Here is a 20,464-nt window from a genome sequence, read left to right on the forward strand (position 1 = left end):
GTTGTTTATTTTATTCCTTTGATCATGTCTTGTTTTACTGCTTTGATTAGTTTAGATTTAATTATGTGTGAGAGAATTGGCACAGCTCCTCCATCCAGTCTCAGATCCCATTGCTTTCGATCAGTCGCTGTAGTTTTATTTCTAGGGTTTGTGGGGATCCATAAATAAATTGAAGGGGTAATTTATTGTTGTTAGTTGTCAATGCTAGATTTATTTCCTATTGATTGATTTAATGCTATGTGACTAGATTTGCGCAGATATTTTATGCATGAGTTTAACAATATTGATTTGAGATTCGACAGATGAGAATTGATGTTTAGGTCTAGTTTCAATAGGCAGGTTAATTTATAAATGGTTAAGTCGAGATTCGAGAGATGAGATTTAATGCCGGTAAATTAATTGTGTGATTGTAATACGTAGCAAAAACCCTTTATGATCTGATAAATGTATGCATTGATGATTAATTATTATGTTTTACCCTGGAATATTATTTATTGGTGAACCTATGCCCTAGATCCTTTTATTCATTGCTTCCTCCTTATTCTTAATCTTCGTAGTTTAGTTTCATATCCAAATTTACATATTGGTTACTTTATAATCTAGATTATATTAATTAATTAGGAATAGAAAGACTCGTTTCTCTGTGGATTCGACCCTACTTCCCTATCTACATTAGTTAAAGGATTTAGGAATTACTTTTGATTAGGGGATACGACTTTACCCTGTCAAAATTTGGCGTCGTTGCCGGGGAAACGGTTTTATTTTTATTTCTGATTATTTTTGTAGTCTAGGTTATTTCCTTTTTGTCTCAGAGAAAGTTAGTTATTTGAGGTAGGTCTCATATTTGCTTTTAGTTTGTTTTTTTTTTATTTTTTTTATTTTTTTATTTTTTTTTATGCCTAGGTGTTCCAGATCAGGTTACATCCCATTCGATCCTGAGATCAAATGATCCTTCCATAGACAGAAGAACCTTTACAAGCAAATCCTGGCGGATTCTGGTGATAATAATAATCACCAAGATCCTCCAACTGGTTCTAGCGATTCAGAGGTATCATCAGATCCAAAATCAGTGATGACGGCTCCAAAGAAGCTTAGTGATTACTCACAACCAAAGCTTACAAACTTTCCACACCTTACTCCCACTCCGGGTCTTGATGGGGTACAGTTTGAGATTAAACCCTAATTTATAACGATGATAGAAAGGAAGCAATTTAGTGGAGCTAAGGGTGAAGACCCAAATCTTCATATTGCGGACTATTGTCAGTACTGTAATACCATCAGGCAAGCTGGGGTCACACAAGACCAAATCAAGGAGATCCTCTTTCCTTTTTCTTTAACTGGAAAAGCCAAATTATGGATTAATGGTTTAAATAGAACTGCACTTGGTATAACTGACTGGGAAACTCTTGTTTTGAATTTTTATAACAAGTATTATCCTGCAGAGAGAACAGCCGTACTACGGAGTGCAATTCAGAACTTTGCCCAAGAAGCCGACGAAACTTTATATGAGGCTTGGGAAAGGTTCAAGGACCTACAAAGAGAATGCCCCCACCATAATTTGGCACAATGGCAGTTAATCCAAGCCTTTTATAATGGCATTGGAAATTCATCTAGAATAATCTTAGATTCTGCAGCTAGTGGGAGATTTATGAATCTTAATGTTGATGATGCAAATCAGGTTATTGAAGATATGGCGATACATAATTCCCAATATGGGAATCCCAAAGGCTTTGCTAACAAGGGGAAGCATAGTGTTGAATCTGTATCCCTTTTGCAAGCTCAATTAACCTCTATTTGCCAGAAATTAGATAATCTTAGCACTGCTAATGTAGCTAATGTTGTTGTAATTAATAATAATGCTAATGAGGCTTTCTGTGAAAATTGTGGAATTTTAGGTCATTGGGAAAAAGATTGCAGGAGTCCCGTGGAGCAAGTTAATGTCTTTCAAGCTTATATGCAGAATAACCCATACTCCAACACCCACAATCTGGGTACCGGAGCCATCCGTACCTTTCCTACCGGAGTACCAATGTTCAAAATCCACCACCACAAGAACCACAGGCGCCACAACAACAACAGCAGAAATATTACCATCCAAATGCTGGCCAGAAGAACCAACCACAACAAACCTCCTTATCTTCCGACCCTGCTTTGGTAGAAATTAGAGCGATGCTGGTTAATATGCAGAAGCACATGGAGAGTAGAGATGCACAAATTGATTCAATTCTAGCACACAATAAAATTGTAGATAATCAAATTGCGTAACTTTCCGCTACTCTACAAGCCTGCCAACAAGGAGCTCTGCCAGCACAGCCGACCAAGCCAACGGATCAAGCCTATGCAATTACTCTTAGGAGTGGTTCAAACTATGAAGGGCCCCCTATGCCTTGATGAACCTATTTTAATAAATAATGCTAATCTTGATTCCGTTAAACCTGACAATGTAACTAATAGCCCTGCAGGGCTAAAGCATAGTACTAATATATCTAATTCTACATTGCAGGGTACAACTCCAGAGAAAGTGGCCACTCCAAATAAGAGCAATAATGCTCCAAAGCCGGTTATCAAACTTCCATTCCCCAATCGTCATTTGAAAACAAATTTGGATAAGCAGTTTGGTAAGTTTCTGGAGATGGTTAAAGATTTAAAGGTAACAGTTCCATTCACTGAACTAATCACACAAATTCCTGCATATGCTAAATTTATGAAGGAAATATTGACAAGAAAAAGGTCTATTAATGAGGTAGAGACAGTAGCTTTCACTGCATAGTGTAGTGTCGTACTTCAAAATAAATCTCCACCCAAATTAAAAGATCCGGGTAGTTTTTCTATCCCTTGTCATATTGACAAGCAAATGATTGATAATGCATTGTGTGATTTTGGTGCTAGCGTTAGTGTTATGCCATTATCTGTGTGTTCCAAGTTGAATATGGGTAAATTAAAAGCTACTAATATTACTCTACAAATGGCCGACCGTTCTTTCAAGTACCCCTTAGGTGTTTTAGAGGATGTTCCCGTTAGAGTAGGTAAATTTTACATACCTGTTGATTTTGTTGTTCTTGATATGGCTGAGGATATGCAAACCCCAATCATTTTGGCCAGGGTAGACCATTCCTTAACACTGCAGGAGCAATTATAGATGTGAGAAGTGGCAAATTAACACTATCAGTAGGGGACGATAAAATTATTTTTAATCTAAATAACACCCCTAAAAGCCCCATGACAGAGGAGAAGTGCTTTAGTATTAATGTGGTTCAAAGTTATTCTAAAAAGCCCCAAACTCTCGTAAAAGATCCCTTGGAGGCGGTATCTTGTTTTGCATCCCTTTCAGATGAGATAGACAAATGGCAGAAGGAAGTTGATGCGATAGAAAGAGCCCTCTACACTGTCGGTCTTGGCTTTAAGGATGAAAAGGTGGAATCAAACAAGCAAGTTGTGCAAATTGAGCCTACAGTGAGTGTTCTGCCAGATCGAGTTGCAAGTGCCAAATGCAATGACAGTTTGACGCGACCCTCGATTGAAGAGGGATCTTTAGTGCATAGCATTGAAGAGCCCCCAATCCAAGTCAAGGAGGATCCACCAGATAAGGTGAATTGGCGCCCCACAGGATATGTCAGGAAGCCGCGTCGTGACCTAAACACCGCTCGACTGGGTGAGAAACCACCCGACCAAGCGTTAGGCCAAGGGTCCTAATTCTTGTACTTGGTAAGAAGGTCGTGCGGGACCTAGATAAACCAGCGCTTTGCGGGAGGCAAACCGTATTTCTTGCTTTCTAGACTAGTCTTTATTTTATTTTAATTTAATTTATTTTTATTTTTTTAATTTTATTTTACTTTATTATTATTTTTTTAGAGAGGAGAGGAGAGTGCAATTTTACCCTTTTGCAAGTGTTTTTGTACAGGTATAGTTTTGACAGGTACAGAGACTTAAGAAAAAGAAGTTGAAAATAAAGAAGAGATCCGATTTGGGCACGGACCCAATCGGGAGAGTCTCGCCCGATCGGGCGCGCAAGTAAAGAAAATTCCAGCTTTGTTTTCGCCCGATCGGGCGAAATTTTTGAGAAATCGAGTAAGGAGAAAAGATATGTCAGGCGAATCTCGCCCGATCGGGCGGGCAAAGGGCGAAAATTCCCTTCGCATTCGCGCCCGATCGGGCGAAGCTTGCTCGATCGGGCCCTTTTGGTGGGCTTGGGGGGAATGTAGACCCTAACTATTTTGCAGGTGGTTCGGGTTACGGAGGTGGTGGTACGAGCCATGGAGGAGCCGGTTCTAGCCATGGAGGAGGCTATTCGAGGATGGATGAGGATGATCAGGACTAGCTATGCTGGGCTAGTTCCCGAGCCAATGAGGACATTGTCTGATTTTGGCTTGGGGGAGATTTTAGATTAGGTATCTTTCTTTTTATCTTTTCTTTTGTTTTAGTGTGTTTTCTTAGTTTAGATTTATTGCTTTCTAGTTAGTTTTATTGCTTTCTTATATATGAAAAATAAAAAAAATTCAAAAATAAAAAATTCAAAAATACGTTCCAATGAATTGTAAATCATGCTTCCCTGTGCCCCTTGCTTGAGAAAAATTATTTTGATTCTTGGTATATGATGATAAATATTGTGGATTTGTTGATCATAATTTGATATTTGATTGCCTTGAAACCTTAACATGCGTCAATTTTGCCCAACTACTTGTGAATATAGTGCTTAACTAGTTGATTTGGTTAGGAATGTGTGTTAGTTCCTTGTATGTCAATGAATTTGAGTATTGATTTGCAACTATAAGTAATATTTATATGACTCATTACTATGCACATTGAGGAGGACGAAGGCATTTGTTCTTTTAGGTAGCCTCCAGATGATTGTAGATACATTTGTTCCCTTCTTGCTACCCATGTTGTTGCCTTGACCTTTTGTTGTTTATTAGCCACATTACAAGCCTATTTATCCCCATTGGTTACTAGTCCCAAGCTTGGCTTGGGGGAGCTATTAGTGAGTGAGGTGAGGGAGTTTGTAGTGTGCTTATTGCTTGCACAATTTGGGTGGGTTTTGAGAAGTTATTTTGTTCTTGATAATGTTTATTTTTGATGAGTTTGAAAGGTATATTTTCTTGGAAAAATAAAGCATGATGTTATGAAAAAAAAAGAGAAGTTCAAGAATAAAGAGGTGAAAAAAATAAGTGAACTTCAATAGAAAAATCAAAAGAAAAAAAGTGTTCAATGTTCAAATGTTCTAGTTGGAGGTTGATTAAAAAGAAAAAATTGAGCTTCAATGAAAAATTCAAGTTTGGAAAATAAAGTTTGTTTATTCACTCCAGTTCTTTATTATTATATCTTATGGGTGAAATTGTAAGTGTTGGGATTGTTTATTATGATTGGAGTATATTTGGTGGATGTTAGAGTTGGTTATGTAGGAGATGTTGATCATTATTTATTTTGATCAGGGGTTTTACTAGGATTTGCTCCCTTAAGCATAGCTTTTCTCTCACTTGTTCCCAAATGATTCCTACCCTTTACCCTAGCCTTACATTACAAGCTTTAAAGACCTTCCGACCTTTATGCATAGAGTTGTATGAATGTGAAAGTGTTGTTTATCAATGCAAGTTATGATTTGACATATTTCGAGTCGACTAGTAGGTTGAGCGTTCATTGCTTTAAACACACGAGAGTGTTAGTTGGGAGGGCATTGTTCACATAAAGGGGTTGGTTGGAGAGCGATCGAGTACATCTTTTACTCGCCACATAAATGAGAGTTGAGTGTGTGAGCACTAGTCTTGAATTTTATATGCTCTTGTAGTTTGCTCTATTTGATAATTGTCAGGGAGGAAGGGTAATTGGATGGATTTGATTGGTTGATTTTGAAGCATGTTTATTTCATTTACCCTGAATTGGATGTACTTGATTTTTAATTTTTGGGGTTAAGCATATTTATTTACTCATTGATGAGATCTTTGCTTAGGGACAAGCAAAGGTTTGGCTTGGGGGAGTTTGATATGTCTATTTTATATAGTGTTTTACACCCGTCCCTTGGTCATAATTAGTAGTGTTTTTGGCTCTTTAGGGCCACTTTTATTACTTATTAGTGTTTTCTAGTGTTTTCGTAGTTTTGGTTGAGTTGCAGGAAATTGCACTTTTGGAGCATTTTCCCGGGTTTTCATGGATCGACTACGGAAATTAGAGAAGCACGACCATCTTTGAAGCCCAAGGCCGGTTAGAGTCATCAAGCCGGTGATTAAGGGCTCGGTAATCGGGATACCGAGGTATTTGGACCGAATGATCAAGACCCTAAGTGGATATCCGGATTGGGCCGAAGAAATAAGCCCAATCGAAGTTCCAAGCCTCGAGGTGAAGCAAGGGCCCGATCGGGCAAGTTTAGCTCGATCGGGCGTGTCGCACGAGAGTGTGCTGGTGCGTGGCCAAAGGCGCGCCCGATCGGGTGAGCTGCTAGCTCGATCGGGCGCGGCTGTTTAGAAGAGTACGCAGAGAAAAAGGCGGGCCCAATCTGATTAGTGTTTTTTAGGGGATCTGATTAGTTTTCAATTAGGATTTGTTTTAGGGAGGTTTAAGTACGATTTTTGTACGTAATTTTAATCACCTTCTCTTTTATATTTTCTCTCTCTATTTAGTTTTTAGATTAGTTTCTCTCTCTTATACTTTATTCTCAACTCTATTCTTAATTCCAGATTTATTTGGTAACGATTTCTCTTCTCTTAATCTTAGTTGTTTATTTTATTACTTTGATAATGTCTTGTTTTACTGCTTTGATTAGTTTAGATTTAATTATGTGTGAGTAGTTTTATTTCTAGGGTTTGTGGGGATCCATAAATAATATGAAGGGGTAATTTATTGTTGTTAATTATCAATGCTAGATTTATTTCCTATTGATTGATTTAATGCTCTGTGACTAGATTTGCGCAGATCTTTTATGCATGAGTTTAACAATATTGATTCGAGATTCGACAGATGAGAATTGATGTTTAGGTCTAGTTTCAATAGGCAGGTTAATTTATAAATGGTTAAGTCGAGATTCGAGAGATGAGATTTAATACCGGTAAATTAATTGTGTGATTGTAATACGTAGCAAAAGCCCTTTATGATCTGATTAATGTATGCATTGATGATTAATTATTATGTTTTACCCTGGAATATTATTTATTGGTGAACCTATGCCCTAGATCCTTTTATTCATTGCTTCCTCCTTATTCTTAATCTTCGTAGTTTAGTTTCATATCCAAATTTACATATTGGTTACTTTATAATCTAGATTATATTAATTATTTAGGAATAGAAAGACTCGTTTCTCTGTGGATTCGACCTTACTTCCCTATCTACATTAGTTAGAGGATTTAGGAATTACTTTTGATTAGGGGATACGACATTACCCTGTCAGTTATAACCCTTGTTGATGTAGGTAAAATTTTGTTAATTGTAAAATTATTAGAAATAAGGGGGTTCTTTTTTACAATTAAGAATATTTGATATTATGGTTGACAAACAAAACTACTAAAGGCTAATTCAGACCCGACTCGAGAACCTGGCCTGAACCGGCAATGATCTGAACCCGACCTGTACCCGAACAATGGGGTGAAATTAGTGACCTGTAACCAACCTGAACCAGACCTAATGCTAACCGACAACCGATTTGATCTAATGCTTTATCACATGCACCCGACCAACACAACCTGTTATTGACCTGAGTTATGGAAGGTTAATAAAATATTATATACCTTTTGTTCAGTTTATATACTTGTACAATTTTGTAATCCCTCAATCTTAACAACATATTGGGTTCAGCTTATATACCTTTTGTTCTCTATTACTTCGTACGTAGGATTAATAAAATCTTGATAATACTTGATTAAATTATGGAAGGTATAATTATATAAGTGTAACTTGACCACATCGATATTTACTGGAATTGAACCTGAACCAAAACCAAGAATGATCCAACTTTAAGATTATCCGACCAAAAAATTATCTGATCTAACCCTAACCCGAACCCAAATGTACCATCTATTAACTCGTCCGATCTCGACTCAACAAACCCGAACCTGAAATTTAACCCGATTTGAATTTAACTTGAATCTAACTCGACCTACACCTAAAAGGGTGAACGACCCGAAATAATCTAAAGTAAAATTGACCCGACATGAACCTGAACCTGATTTAAGGCTAGATTGACCGAACATAACCTGATCCTGATTTGACCCAAGACCTGATTTAATCCGACTCGAACCCGACTTGAATACCTGAATTGACGTCTCTAAATATTTTGGAAATAGGTAAAATACGATTTTTGAAAATGTATTATAATTTATTAATGTATCGTACCCAATCACGACCCCCACTCATTCATAATTAATCATTTGTCACTCTTCCAATGGTACACACATTATTGGATTGTCTCTTAAATTATCTATAAAATATTAAACTTTTCTACCTTTACTAACATTTCATTTTTAATATACTGAGCATTTCCTAAAACTCTGCCCAAACTTATAAAGGGTCTGAATCTTCCATTCCACTTTTTTCATGTAGCACTCTATTTGATTGGTCCACATCATTTTAACTACTCCCTCTGTTTTTAAATACTTGCTCCATTTCTATTTTTTGCACTATTCATTTGTACTACTTTGACTAATATTTGTCATTTATGCATAAGAAAAAATATAGTCTTATGGGTATTTGTTGAAATCATCTCAATGAATAGATTATTAATTTTCAATTGTTAGAATTTATAATATTGATAATTAAAGATATTTTTGATCAAAGATTAGCATCGGCATGTGTGTCCAAGTGAAATGGAGCAAGTATTTAAAAACGGGGGGAGTATCTTTTTTATTGATTCAATTTAATGTTAATTATATTAATGGAAAATAACAGTAAATTGAATTTACATAATTAAAAGACTTGTCCTTATTAGATTTTTTCTTGTATACAATTACTTTAAATTCAACTCCAATTTTTTTAAAAAAATTATATTACAAATTTAACAAAATCTATCTACCTAAAAATCTCTAATGGTTGCTCTGTTATAAGCAAGGATCTCAACATTCAATGGAGCCACGAGATTCATTCACAGCGATTTCCACTACACTTGTACGATCTAATTATACCATCTATTTGGTAAAGTTGGATATGACAACTAATAAAATTACTTCTCGTGGAATATCAATTGTTTCTGGTAAAAACAATGGGACCTTGCCGAAGGTCCTGTGAAGTGGATGAAGACTGGCTCGGTCTAAGTAATGCTAGGTTGAGGGTTTCCTGCATAGCAAACACACGTAAACCGGCCTCGGGGATTGTGCCGAGGAAGGCCCCTCCGATGCCGAGGTCAAACAATGCTTAGAGAGAGAAAGCTATGCAAGAGAATTCATTGCTTGAGGCTATATAAGACTGAATGTAAAATGGTGTAATTGATGGCTTTTATACTTTAACATAAAGAAGAGAAATGGGCTTGAGGCCAAGTGGGCTGACCACGTTGACCGGGCCATTGACTTGACTTGGCATGGATTGGAGACTTGGACCTTGACCTTGGGCTTCGATTGAATCATTTATGACCAGGCCCAATTAGGCTAAATTGGACCCAAACAACTTGCCCCCAACCGATTTGGAAGGATGACGAGTCGGGTTTGGATTTAATAAAATATGAAGGGAAGTAAATGATTTAATTAAATCAAGAGATTTAAATTTTTAAATAGTCATTAATGAAATAACTGTCATTTGGGTAATAATTGAGGAAGTGGAATGGATAATGGGCAGTTAACTTGAAGGATGTGCGTTTAACGGTTACTTAATGAGTAATTAAAGGGAGATTAAGAGCGCGAACTCCGAGAATTCCCATTTATGGAAATATAACCGGAATTGCGCAACCTCTCTCCTCATTTCTTCACCAATTCGTACTCCCAACTCGAGCAAAACCCCTGATTCCAACTTGAAACCTCACTGAATCCCAAAGATAAAAGCTTTGAAACTAAAATTCGTTGCCCCGAACTCTGAGATCGGCAAATTCTGTGTCTGATAAAGGTAATTTTCTTCAAATTTACACTACTAGAAAACAGGGAAATAGCGACGGACTACTTCCGACGGACCAATTATTCCGTCGAAAATATCGAATTTTTCGACGAATTTTAATTCCGTCGGACATTTCCGACGTATTATACAAATCCGTCGAAATATATGTGCTTTCCGACGGATATTTCCGTAGGAAATTACTTTTTCCAACGGATTTTTAGTCCGTCGGAAAATATTTTTTTTAAAAAAAAATTAAATAAATAAACCCCTAAAAACCCTAACACTCCTCTCTTTCTGCCTCTTCTGCATGTATCCTTATCTTTCCTCTTCTCTTTCCTCCCCTTCTCTTTCGTTCTCACAACTCTCTCTGAATCTCACTCCCCTATCTGAATCTCCTGCTCTCTTTCCTTCTTCTTTCGATCTCGTTCTCCTTCTTCTTTCGATCTCGTTCTCCTTCTCTATCTCTCCTCTACTCTACTTTCCTCTCAAATCTCCCATTATAGCCAACACTAACCACCGACATCAACAACGAACAACACTAGCAACACCAAAATCAACAACACCATCGCCGAAATCAACATCAACAACAATATTCTTCTTTTTCGCCCTTATTCTCTCTCTACATGCTTAAAACAAAGGTTTTCGGGTCAAATTCGACCATGAAAACTCTAGATCTAGAGTTTTTATGGTCGAATTTGGCCTCTTAAACTCAATTTGAAGGTTATGTGTGGTCGGTATGTATCTTTTTTTTCAATTTTGATTTTTTTTTTATTGTTGTTTTATTGGATTTTTTTTACAATTTCTGGTGGTGGAAGGTGGTTGTTGTTGGAGTTTGGGTTTTGTGGGTAATGGTTAAGGATATCAATTTTTTTCTTTAATTTTTTTTGTTAGTTTTGGTGGTGACGATGGTTTTCGGTGGCCATAGTGGTGGTTTTTAGGTGGGTGGTGGGGTGGCTTGCTTAGGTTGGGGGGTTTGGTCGAATTTGTAAGGGTAAGGGTTGTAGATCTGGGTTTGGTTTGGATGGGCTTGGGTTAGGTGAGGAGACGGATCTTTTAGGGTTCTGGTGGAGGTTTCGGTGGGCTGGTGTGAGGCTGGTGTTGTGCGGTGGTACGAGTAGGTGGGTTGGTGTGGGGTTGGTGCTGTGCGGTGGTGACTAGTGGTGGGGGTAGGCTTTTTTTTAGAGAATTTTCCGACGGAATTTTCCGGCGGAATACAGTCTGTCGGAAAATTCCGACGGACTTTCTCAGGCCCGAAAACCTCTTCAGACGGATTGGTTTCCGTCGAAAAAGCGGTTCCGACGGAATTTTCGTCGGAATAGTGCGTTTTTCCGACAAAGTATATTGCGACAACCAGTTCCGACGGATTTCCGTCGAAAACGGGTTTTCCGACGAAAAACGAGGTGTTTTCGACGAAAAATTTCCTTCGTAATTCGGTTTCTTTAATTTTCAAAGCACCCTCTATTTTCGGGATTTCTCTTCTACTTTCCGGCGACCCAAAACCATGGCTAGAGGCGGAGCTCAACGAGCCCGATTGCCTCGGCCACCCCATCCGAGGGACCAAGTCCGGAACACTCAGGGTGAGGGGAACCCTCAGCCAGTCCTAGGGGGGATCCCTACAGTACCACTTTCTACGGCGCCGCCTCGTGGGGCGGAGGCAACGAGCACCTCCGGGCAAGAGGAGGAAGAAGAAGTTGTCGTACTCTGGGACTTGCCCCAGTGGGCTAATGAATGGGTTAACGCCGAAGCGAACTTCGATTTGATGACTAGCCCACCTTACAAGTGGTGGGTAAGAAATGTTGAGGCCTATTACTTTGCCTAACATATAGAACTATTCTACGACATTCCAGATTCGAATGGGTACTGGTGTCGAATGCCCACCGCAACCGATAGAATCCATCGTCCACCCCTGGTTATGTGGGGGTGTACACTCGGCAGTTGCACTATGGGCTGAGGCTTCCTTTGCATCCCTTCGTCAGGGATGTTCTAATAAAGTACAGGATCTCCCTGTGCCAACTAACCCCCGTCACCATCCGAAGGGTGATGACGTACCTCTGGGCGTGCTTATTCTGCCGGATTGAGCCGAATTTGCACTGTTTTAAGAAGTTGCATAAGCTTGCGCCGAACATCCACAGTGGGCATGGGGACCATGACGCTGGATGGTGGAGAATCGAAAGCCATCCAAAGTACATAACTATGTGGCCGAACGATTCTTTGGATAAGGATTGGCGGGGCCGGTGGATCTGGATTAGGGAACCTTCGAATCCTGAACACCCACACTTTTTCGGTGCTCCCCGTTATTTATCCGAGCCAGACCCAGACATGGAAGATCTGGTCTCTGAAGAGGATGGTGCTGTTGACCATCCAAGCTATACGCAGCTGAAGATCTTCGAGAAAAAGGAAAATCCCGGAGGGACTGGCCGATGGAAGTTTGTGTCGGAGACATGGTTGTCGGACACTTACTATGCCTCGCGCCCTGAAGAGGATGGTGCTGCTGACCATCCAAGCTATACGCAGTTGAAGATCTTCAAGAAAAAGGAAAATCCCGGAGGGACTGGCCGATGGAAGTTTGTGCCGGAGACATGGTTGTCGGACACTTACTATGCCTTCAGCGAGGAGATGCTCGTCGTCGTCGGCCTCAGCCGAAAGTATTGGAACAGTAAGTTTCTTCGGTTGGGGCCGAGGACTTGCATTTTCTTAATATTTTGCAATTTGCTTCAGCGCTTTCCAGCGTCTGTTGCCTTTGTTCTGACTCATTTGTTTTTGCTTTTCAGAGCTGAACGAGGAGATAGTCAGGGTTGATTACGGGCGCTTAGGAATCAAGGTTGAGAGAGTAGTTCTAAACAACGCTCCAGAGATCACTGATCCGAAGAAGCGACCCTTGTATCAGCATTCAACCAGGCTTCGGATTACTCCAGTTGTGGATTATCTGAGGCAGAAACCTTAGTGGGAAAGGCGGGACCCTTTTTACCGTTTGTCCGAAGAAGAAGAAGCTGCCAAAACAGCCTAGGAGGTAGCTAGGGTAGCCGAAATCCTTGAAGGTGGTGAGGGAACCTCTAGAGCTGCCGAGGCAGAAGCAGCGGCAGAAGAGGCTCTGCTAAATACCTAGGTGAGTTCCTTAAAATTAATTCAGCGTTTTCTTTCTTTTTTTTTTTTTTTTAACTTTCTTTCAGCCGTTTTCTTACATCCTTCTTGCCCCCCTTTTTCTACAGTATGAGGAAGAGGGCAGGAGAAGAAGAGAAGGTAAAGCGCTTGCCAATCCCGAAGACCTTTCGAAACCTGAGACCTCGGATTCCGACTTGGATGATCAGCCTCTGATAAAGAGGAGAAGGAGAGGTCCGGCTGTAATGGGGCCGAATGATTTCGAAGTGAGGCCGATGCCTGGCCTCACTATAAGGGAGCCTACTGAAGGCAGGGTTCCCAGAGTTCCTCCGCCACCAATCAACCCTTTTCCAAAGACCCCTCCGCCACCTCCCGAAACCAAAGAGATGGAGGTGGACCAACGAACTCCCGATCTGAAGGAGGCGGTTCAAGGGGAGGCGCCAAACGGAGAGAGTGCTGCCAAGCCCTCTGTTGAAAAGGAAACTGCTACGGGAGTAGCTACTGAATATGTTGTGGTTGAGGATATAGCTGAAGCTGCGACAGATGAAGGGTTCGCTGCTGAGATTCAGCGAGAAACTAACGCTCTCCTGAACCAGCATGAAGTTGAAGAGGAGGTTAAGGTAATCAACCTAGAAGGAGACCAGCTAGGCTCCAATGAAGAGATGAAGGATCAGACTGCTGAGGTCCCTTCCCCCTCACTTCCCTCCTTCCAGACTTTCAAGTCTGAAGAAATGGGGTTTCATGCCCCTCTCATTCCCATCCCCTCCAGCATCAGAGAGACCATCTGGGGAAGGCATCGGGAGGAGGCTACGACCTTCTTTAGTGAATTCTCAGGCATGTCCGAGGTGGATCGGGCACGGGAGTGGTCACTTAAGGCCACTGCTGGGATGGGCGAGCCTAGCCCGAAGGGTCCCTGACCCTGCTGTAGACAGCCAATGACTACTGATGCAGGTAATCCTTAATTTTTGCAACTTCAGCTCCTTAGTTTCAATTTCAGTTCAGTTTTTTTTACTTACACCCTAGGTCCACAGGTTTTGCACAATCAGACTCTTACTGTAGAGCTGATAGACTCACTCCAGACTAAGCTGGAGATTGCTAGGGCTGAAGCGAAATTGGCCTAGCTGAAGGCGAAGGCTGGTGAAGAAAGGACGGCAAAGGCCAAGAAGTATGAGAAGCAGGCAGCCGAAACTCTCAGCACCTTCTTCGAAGCCATGGAGAAGGAAGTCTTCCCCACCGTGCTTGAAGGGGAGAAGTTGATAAACGAGTATGGGGCAGCTGACATCCCCGCCTTCCGAGCCAAAATTGAGCGCCGCATAGAAGATGAAGCCCAAGCTAGAGCAGCCAGCCAAACACATGAGCTTCAGCAAAGGGTGAATGCTCTGGAGGCCAAGGCAAAAGAAGCTGAGCTAGCCCTAAAGACTCGGGATGCCCAGATTTCTAAGGCTCAGCTTGCTGCCGAGGCCCAAAACCAAAGGCTGCAAGAGGTGACTAGCCAGCTGAGGGCTAGGGAAGAGGAGCTGCTCCAAGCCCAGACCACTATTAGGTTGGTTCGGAGTCAACTGCAGACTCAAAACGAAGAGGCCTCCAGGGTTCAGCTGCAACTGAACGACGTCCAAGAGCAGCTGAGAGTGCAAGGGGAATCCTTTTCCAAGATTACCGCTGAACTTGAGCAATCCTAGAAGAACTTGGAGGAGGTTGAGAAAAGGTTGGCTGACGCCGAGGCTCAGTTGGTTGTCAAGGTTTACACCAAGGCAGAGTATGCAAAAGCATACACCAACGGGTACAAGGTGTCCCGAAGACTGGCTCTCCATGCTGCGCCGGACCTGGACTGGTATCATTATGAGATCTGGGCTGAAGATGCCAACGACCCTCATATGCGCTTTGCCAGCTAGGCTGAGCTGGACCTTGAGGCTCGTCTTAACGCTGAAGAGCTAGAGGAAGCCATTGAAGCAAAGGAGGCTGAGAATAGAGAAAAAGAAGCTCAAACCCAAGTTAAGCCTGCTTCTTCAGTGGCTGGAGTTGTTACTGCCCCAGACATTAATGTAGCTGATTAGCCTGAGCCTTCAGCCGAGGCCTAGGGACTCGGACCGTCGTCTTCAGAATCTTGCGGATCAACTTGCGCTTGAATTGTTAACTTGCCGCTTCTGGATGTTTTTTGCCTTGTTTGTTTTTGCTTCAGCTCGCCTTTGTGTACAAAAAACTTTAATTTTTGTCTTGTACGCATTTCGGCAGATGTTATTTTCCGCTTGTGGGCGATTTCCGATATTTATTTCTATGTTTTGAACATCTAACTTTGTAGCTCGGATTTCGAGCTTTTTGCTCATGTTATGAATTTGCTGCTTTTCTTCTCATTGCTATGCTTTATACTTGTGTATTTGCTTTTTCTGAGCTTTTTGAAAATTTGCAAAAATTTTCTAAGTAAAAGACTTTCGACATTGGAAGATTCCAGCTGAATATAACTTGCACTCGTGCTTATTGCCCCCCATAAATCTGAAGACTTTATCTTCTGATTTCTGAGATGATTGCTTGTCTCTTCTGACTCTAGACGAAGCTTTTAAATATTGGAAAATTTTCTAACAGATGCTATTATTCTTGGTTTTTTTTCTATTTGAAAGTATGGATATCTGAGACATAGGGCCAACTTAAGGCAATGCCTTAGACAATAACCTTCTGAGATACAAGGCTCAGTTAAGGCAATATCCCAGATTCGTCCATGGACTCATTGCCTCGGAGAATAAGTCCTACCAAAGCGTTTGCTTCGGCAAGACTGATTCTTTTTAGGCGATTTATCAGCAATATGAAACCTGGTGCCTTTAAAGCGAAGGTTTCAGACAGTGCTGAAGAAAAAACCCTTAAAGAGTAGATAGAATAAAGAAAAATGAAAGAATAAAATTACAAATATTTATAGAAATGGTGGCTTTAAGGCCTTTCATTAATAATTGGAAATGCACTCACAAAGGTTGTTCTGCCCTGAAGGGTTTACACATGAAATTTCTTAAGTACATCAGCATTCCAATGATTCTTCAGTTCAGTTCCATCCAACTGCCGAAGTCGGTATGTCCTTGGCTGAAGCTCATCATAAATCTCGTAGGGTCCCTCCCAAGTAGCTGAGAGTTTCCCATGAATTCGGCTTTTCTGAACTGCTGCAGCATTTCAAAGGACAAGGTCCCTAATTTTAAGAGGCCTCGCATGGACCCTTCGGTTATAAAATTTGCTGATTCTTTGCTTGTATGCAGCCCTTCTGTTTTGGGCTGAGTCTCTTATTTCGTCAAGGAAATCAAGAGATTCCTTCATAAGCTGCTCATTCTCAACCGAGAAGTGGTGCACTCGCAGGCTTTTAGAACCGATTTCTACTGGAAGGACGGCTTTGGCACCATACACCACCTCAAAAGGTGGGTGGCCCGTTGCCTCTTTTTCAATTGTCCGAAGTGACCAGAGATTTCCAGGAAGTTCTTCCAGCCACTTGGACTTTTGATCCTCAGCCCTCTTTTTAAGAGCGTTAAGAATCTGCTTGTTTGCACCTTCGGCTTGTCCGTTACTTTGCGGATGGCACACTGCTGAATATGCTAATTTGTTGACGAACTAATAAGTGTACCGCTTTAACGACAGATTGTCAAATTGTCTTCCATGATCAAAGACAAACACTTTCGGGATGCCAAAACGAGTAATAATATTTTGCCAGATGAACTTTCTGACAGTTTGCTCTGTAATGTTCGAGGCTGCTTCGGCCTCAATCCATTTGTTGAAACAGTCTATGCCGGCAATCAGTATTTTTTCTGGTATGGAGCATCCGGAAAGGGACCCAGGATATCCAGACCCCACTGGCAAATGGAAGCGGATTTAAGATCGGCTGAAGATCCCGGGCTGGCTGATGGATGACTGGTGCGAATTTTTGACATTTTTCGCATTTTCTGACCAGCTCCTTAGCATCTGAGATCATGGTGGGCCAGTAGTACCCTACCTTCAATGCCGAGATGAATTTCCCAAAGGATATAATCAGCATTTGTTGGACCCACGCATTTCAGCAATGGGGGTGAGAAGGATTTTTTCAAGTGCTCTCCTTAGAAGACAATGAACCTTGAATCGGTTCGCTTCAGCTTGGAAGCTAAGGTTCTGTCTTCGGGAATTTCTTCCCGAAGCTTGAAAGCTAGGATGGGGTCCATCCATCTTGGCTCTTGATCAACATTGCACATCTCAAGTGCCTCGTCTACACTTCTTTCTCGGAGCACCTCCACGTATACAGATCGGTTCAGCTCACTAAGAGTTGAACTAGCAAGTTTGGAGAGTGCGTCGACTTGAGCATTTTGACCCCTTGGGATCAGCTGAACCTTAAAAGTTCTCAGCTTTGCGATGACTGATTTGATCTTGGCGAGGTAAGCTATCATTGAGGGCTCTTTGGCCTCGTAGTCGCCCCTGATCTGATACGCAACTAGCTGAGAGTCTGTCTTCAGACAGACATGTTCGGCTTCCAATGACATGCACATCTCTAGGCTAGTAATTGCTGCCTCATATTTGGCTTCGTTGTTCGAAGCTTCTAAAAAAAAATTTAGTGCATACTCAAAGGATTTGCCTTCGGGAGAGGTTATTACTACCCCTGCCCCCTAACCATTTACGGTGGAGGATCCATCCGTAAAAACGGTCCAGACTTTCTTTTCTTCGTATAACGTCTCCTGGTACGAACATTCTACCAGGAAGTCCACTAGAGCTTGAGTCTTGATGGCTGCTCTCGACTGGTAGCTGATGCTGAACTTAGTGAGCTCGAAAGCCCACTTGGCCAACCTACCAGATTTTTTAACTTTGCCGAGGACTTTTTCCAGCGGCTTATCAGTTAAGACCACTATTTGATGGCAATCAAAATAGGGCCTCAACTTCCGAGCGGCTACCACTACTGCATAAGCAACTTTCTCAAGTAGGGGGTAGCGATTCTCGGTATCCGTCAGGGTGTGACTGACAAAATAGGTCGGCTGCTGAAATTTTTCTTCTTCCCTAAGCAGTACTGCACTAATGGTGGTTGGGGTGACAGCCACGTGTAAGTACAATGTTTCCCCTTTGGCTAGAGTGTAAGAAACAATTTTGAAATCTGATGGGAAAACTCCACTCATTCCTATTACGACGGAAAACGACGCATGCATGGTCCTAATATACGATCATAAACAATATAGTGCATTACTCGAAGACAAAGTGTGTGCAATGACTCAACATGTATGATTAGATGAGTTTATTAAGACTCGTGGTATGATCGCATGGCTAGACATGAAGACGTGAAAAACAAAGGACCCAATGACCAAATAGCACGGAAGACTAAAAGACAAACTAACTTGATCAATTTTGTCAAATTTTAATGTTTATGCTATTTACTAGGTGAAAACGGTACATTGGCAATGGTTATTCATAAATAAAATCAACCACAATCAAAGACGAAGAACACATGTTAAGGTTAGCATAAAAATTGATCACAAGAAACTAGGAAGAGGACTAGAATTCTAGAAGAGTTATGACTCATGGGTATAAACAAAATGAAAAAAAAAATCTATAATCCTATGTTATACGATTTGACACGGATTAAAGGATTTGGCTAATACTAACTTGACACGAAAAGATATGAAAAAATAAAATAAAACAAAAATAAAACAAAAGAAAGTTGACGCTAAAAAGACACCTAAACCGGACAGGCTGTAGTATATGGGTTATAAATTTTTATCTGTGACTCTGATTGAGACGAAACGAACGTCAAATGAAAGATAAAACCCGGGGCTACAGATCCATAGGTGCCACAAAACGTAACTCTTTCTAGAACTCTGGATATGACCAAAACAAGTTGACTCTTGTGCAGTATACGGAAATTAAAATCCGGGTGACTCAAAAATTAAAAAAAAAAATCTATGGCTCGACTCTAATAATAATAAAAAGGGGTTTGATAAGAAAAAAAAATAATTAAAAAAAGTTCAATAAAAAAAATGCACACATAAGCATATAGTCACGCATGATGCAATGAAGTTTGCAACCTAAAGTCAAGTTCTATGTTCGACTATGGTCAAGCTTTTGGGTGTCAAAGGGTACCATGGTTAAGAGTTTGGATGCGTTAGCAAGGCAGCCTCCCTTGAGGGTGTATGCCAACGGGCGGCTCCGCGAGTTCGTGATGAAATCGAACTCGACTCCATGGTTTGGGTGGATTTAAAAACTCGGATGAACCCTTATTGCCATGAGCGTTTTCGGGTTGATAGAGCATAAATTCCCCGGGCTAGCCACATACGTAGAACACGTACTATTGTGGCAAAATAGGTGACCTAAAATTCATATGCATATGTGAAAATGCCAATTAAATCGCAGGAATACAATTCAAGAATCTTTCAAGTCTCATCCACTCATCTCAATTAAATACCGATCACTCAAATCGATAAATAACAAAAAATCCTCCCCAGTGGAGTCGCCAAATTGTAGGCGTCGTTTGAAGTGCGCCTACGTAAAAAGCATGTTGTGAATATGTTTGGCACTCATAGGAAGTGGGAATTTACATTACGATTAGGGACAACGATTAGGGACAAATAAAGTAGGGAGCCGCCAACAAGTTTTTAAGGAACTTGTAAACCGTTCACGGATCATAAAAAGGCAACCACGATAAGGGACAACGAAGGCAACAACGATTGACCCGTGAAGGTTACACCCCATTCATAATCCATGAGATTACTAACTCCATATGGTTCGGAACCACGAAAGGAGGATCGGGGATGATGGTACGAAGTGAGTCATGGAGTCACATTCGCCCGTATTGGCCTCTACTCGATTCTTATAGTCAAAAGTGATTCCTGCGATCTCAAAGGCATACAAACAAAGATTCAATTTGCTCCAATCTATTATTAGGCTAAATCGGTTGAATATTAATGCAACATATAATTCTAAAATATTGGTGATCACTTGTTTTAATAACTTTAATAACAAGATTAAAAAGGAACCTAAACCGGTTGTCCAAATTATCTTATTAGGCGTGATTTTCAATTACATATTCCCTTTAAACATGCAATATGGTGATCATAAATATAATAATAGAATAAACATTAATATTGGAAGCAATTCAACAATAAATTTTTAGTCAAATCAAATATAAAATAACCCTAATCATGATACTAGCAATATAAAAAAAATAAAATAAGAGTAATTAAATTAATTAATTACTCACATTCTGCGCGTTCCTTTAAATTTCTACATCATGAATAAACTGTTAGTAACTTCAATAAAAATATAAATCAAATGGAAATTAAATTAAATAAATATAGATTTGATTTGGTCCAAACCCTCAGTTATTTATACCTTTCACACCTTGGTTTAAGTATAGAACTTTGGGTATTGTATGAACTCCTTGGAGTGC

General features: G+C 40.6%; 1 non-coding gene across 1 annotated transcript; it reads right to left on the reverse strand.

Moving 5' to 3' along the window:
* Nucleotides 1–1,453: 1,453 nt before the first annotated feature.
* Nucleotides 1,454–1,560, reverse strand: LOC145626049 (small nucleolar RNA R71). Its single transcript, XR_014110921.1, has one exon. It is a non-coding gene; the product is annotated as a small nucleolar RNA R71 (small nucleolar RNA).
* Nucleotides 1,561–20,464: the final 18,904 nt, after the last annotated feature.

This window comes from Chenopodium album, chromosome 3 (assembly GCF_948465745.1).
Source record: "Chenopodium album chromosome 3, dcCheAlbu1.1, whole genome shotgun sequence".
NCBI lineage: Eukaryota > Viridiplantae > Streptophyta > Magnoliopsida > Caryophyllales > Amaranthaceae > Chenopodium > Chenopodium album.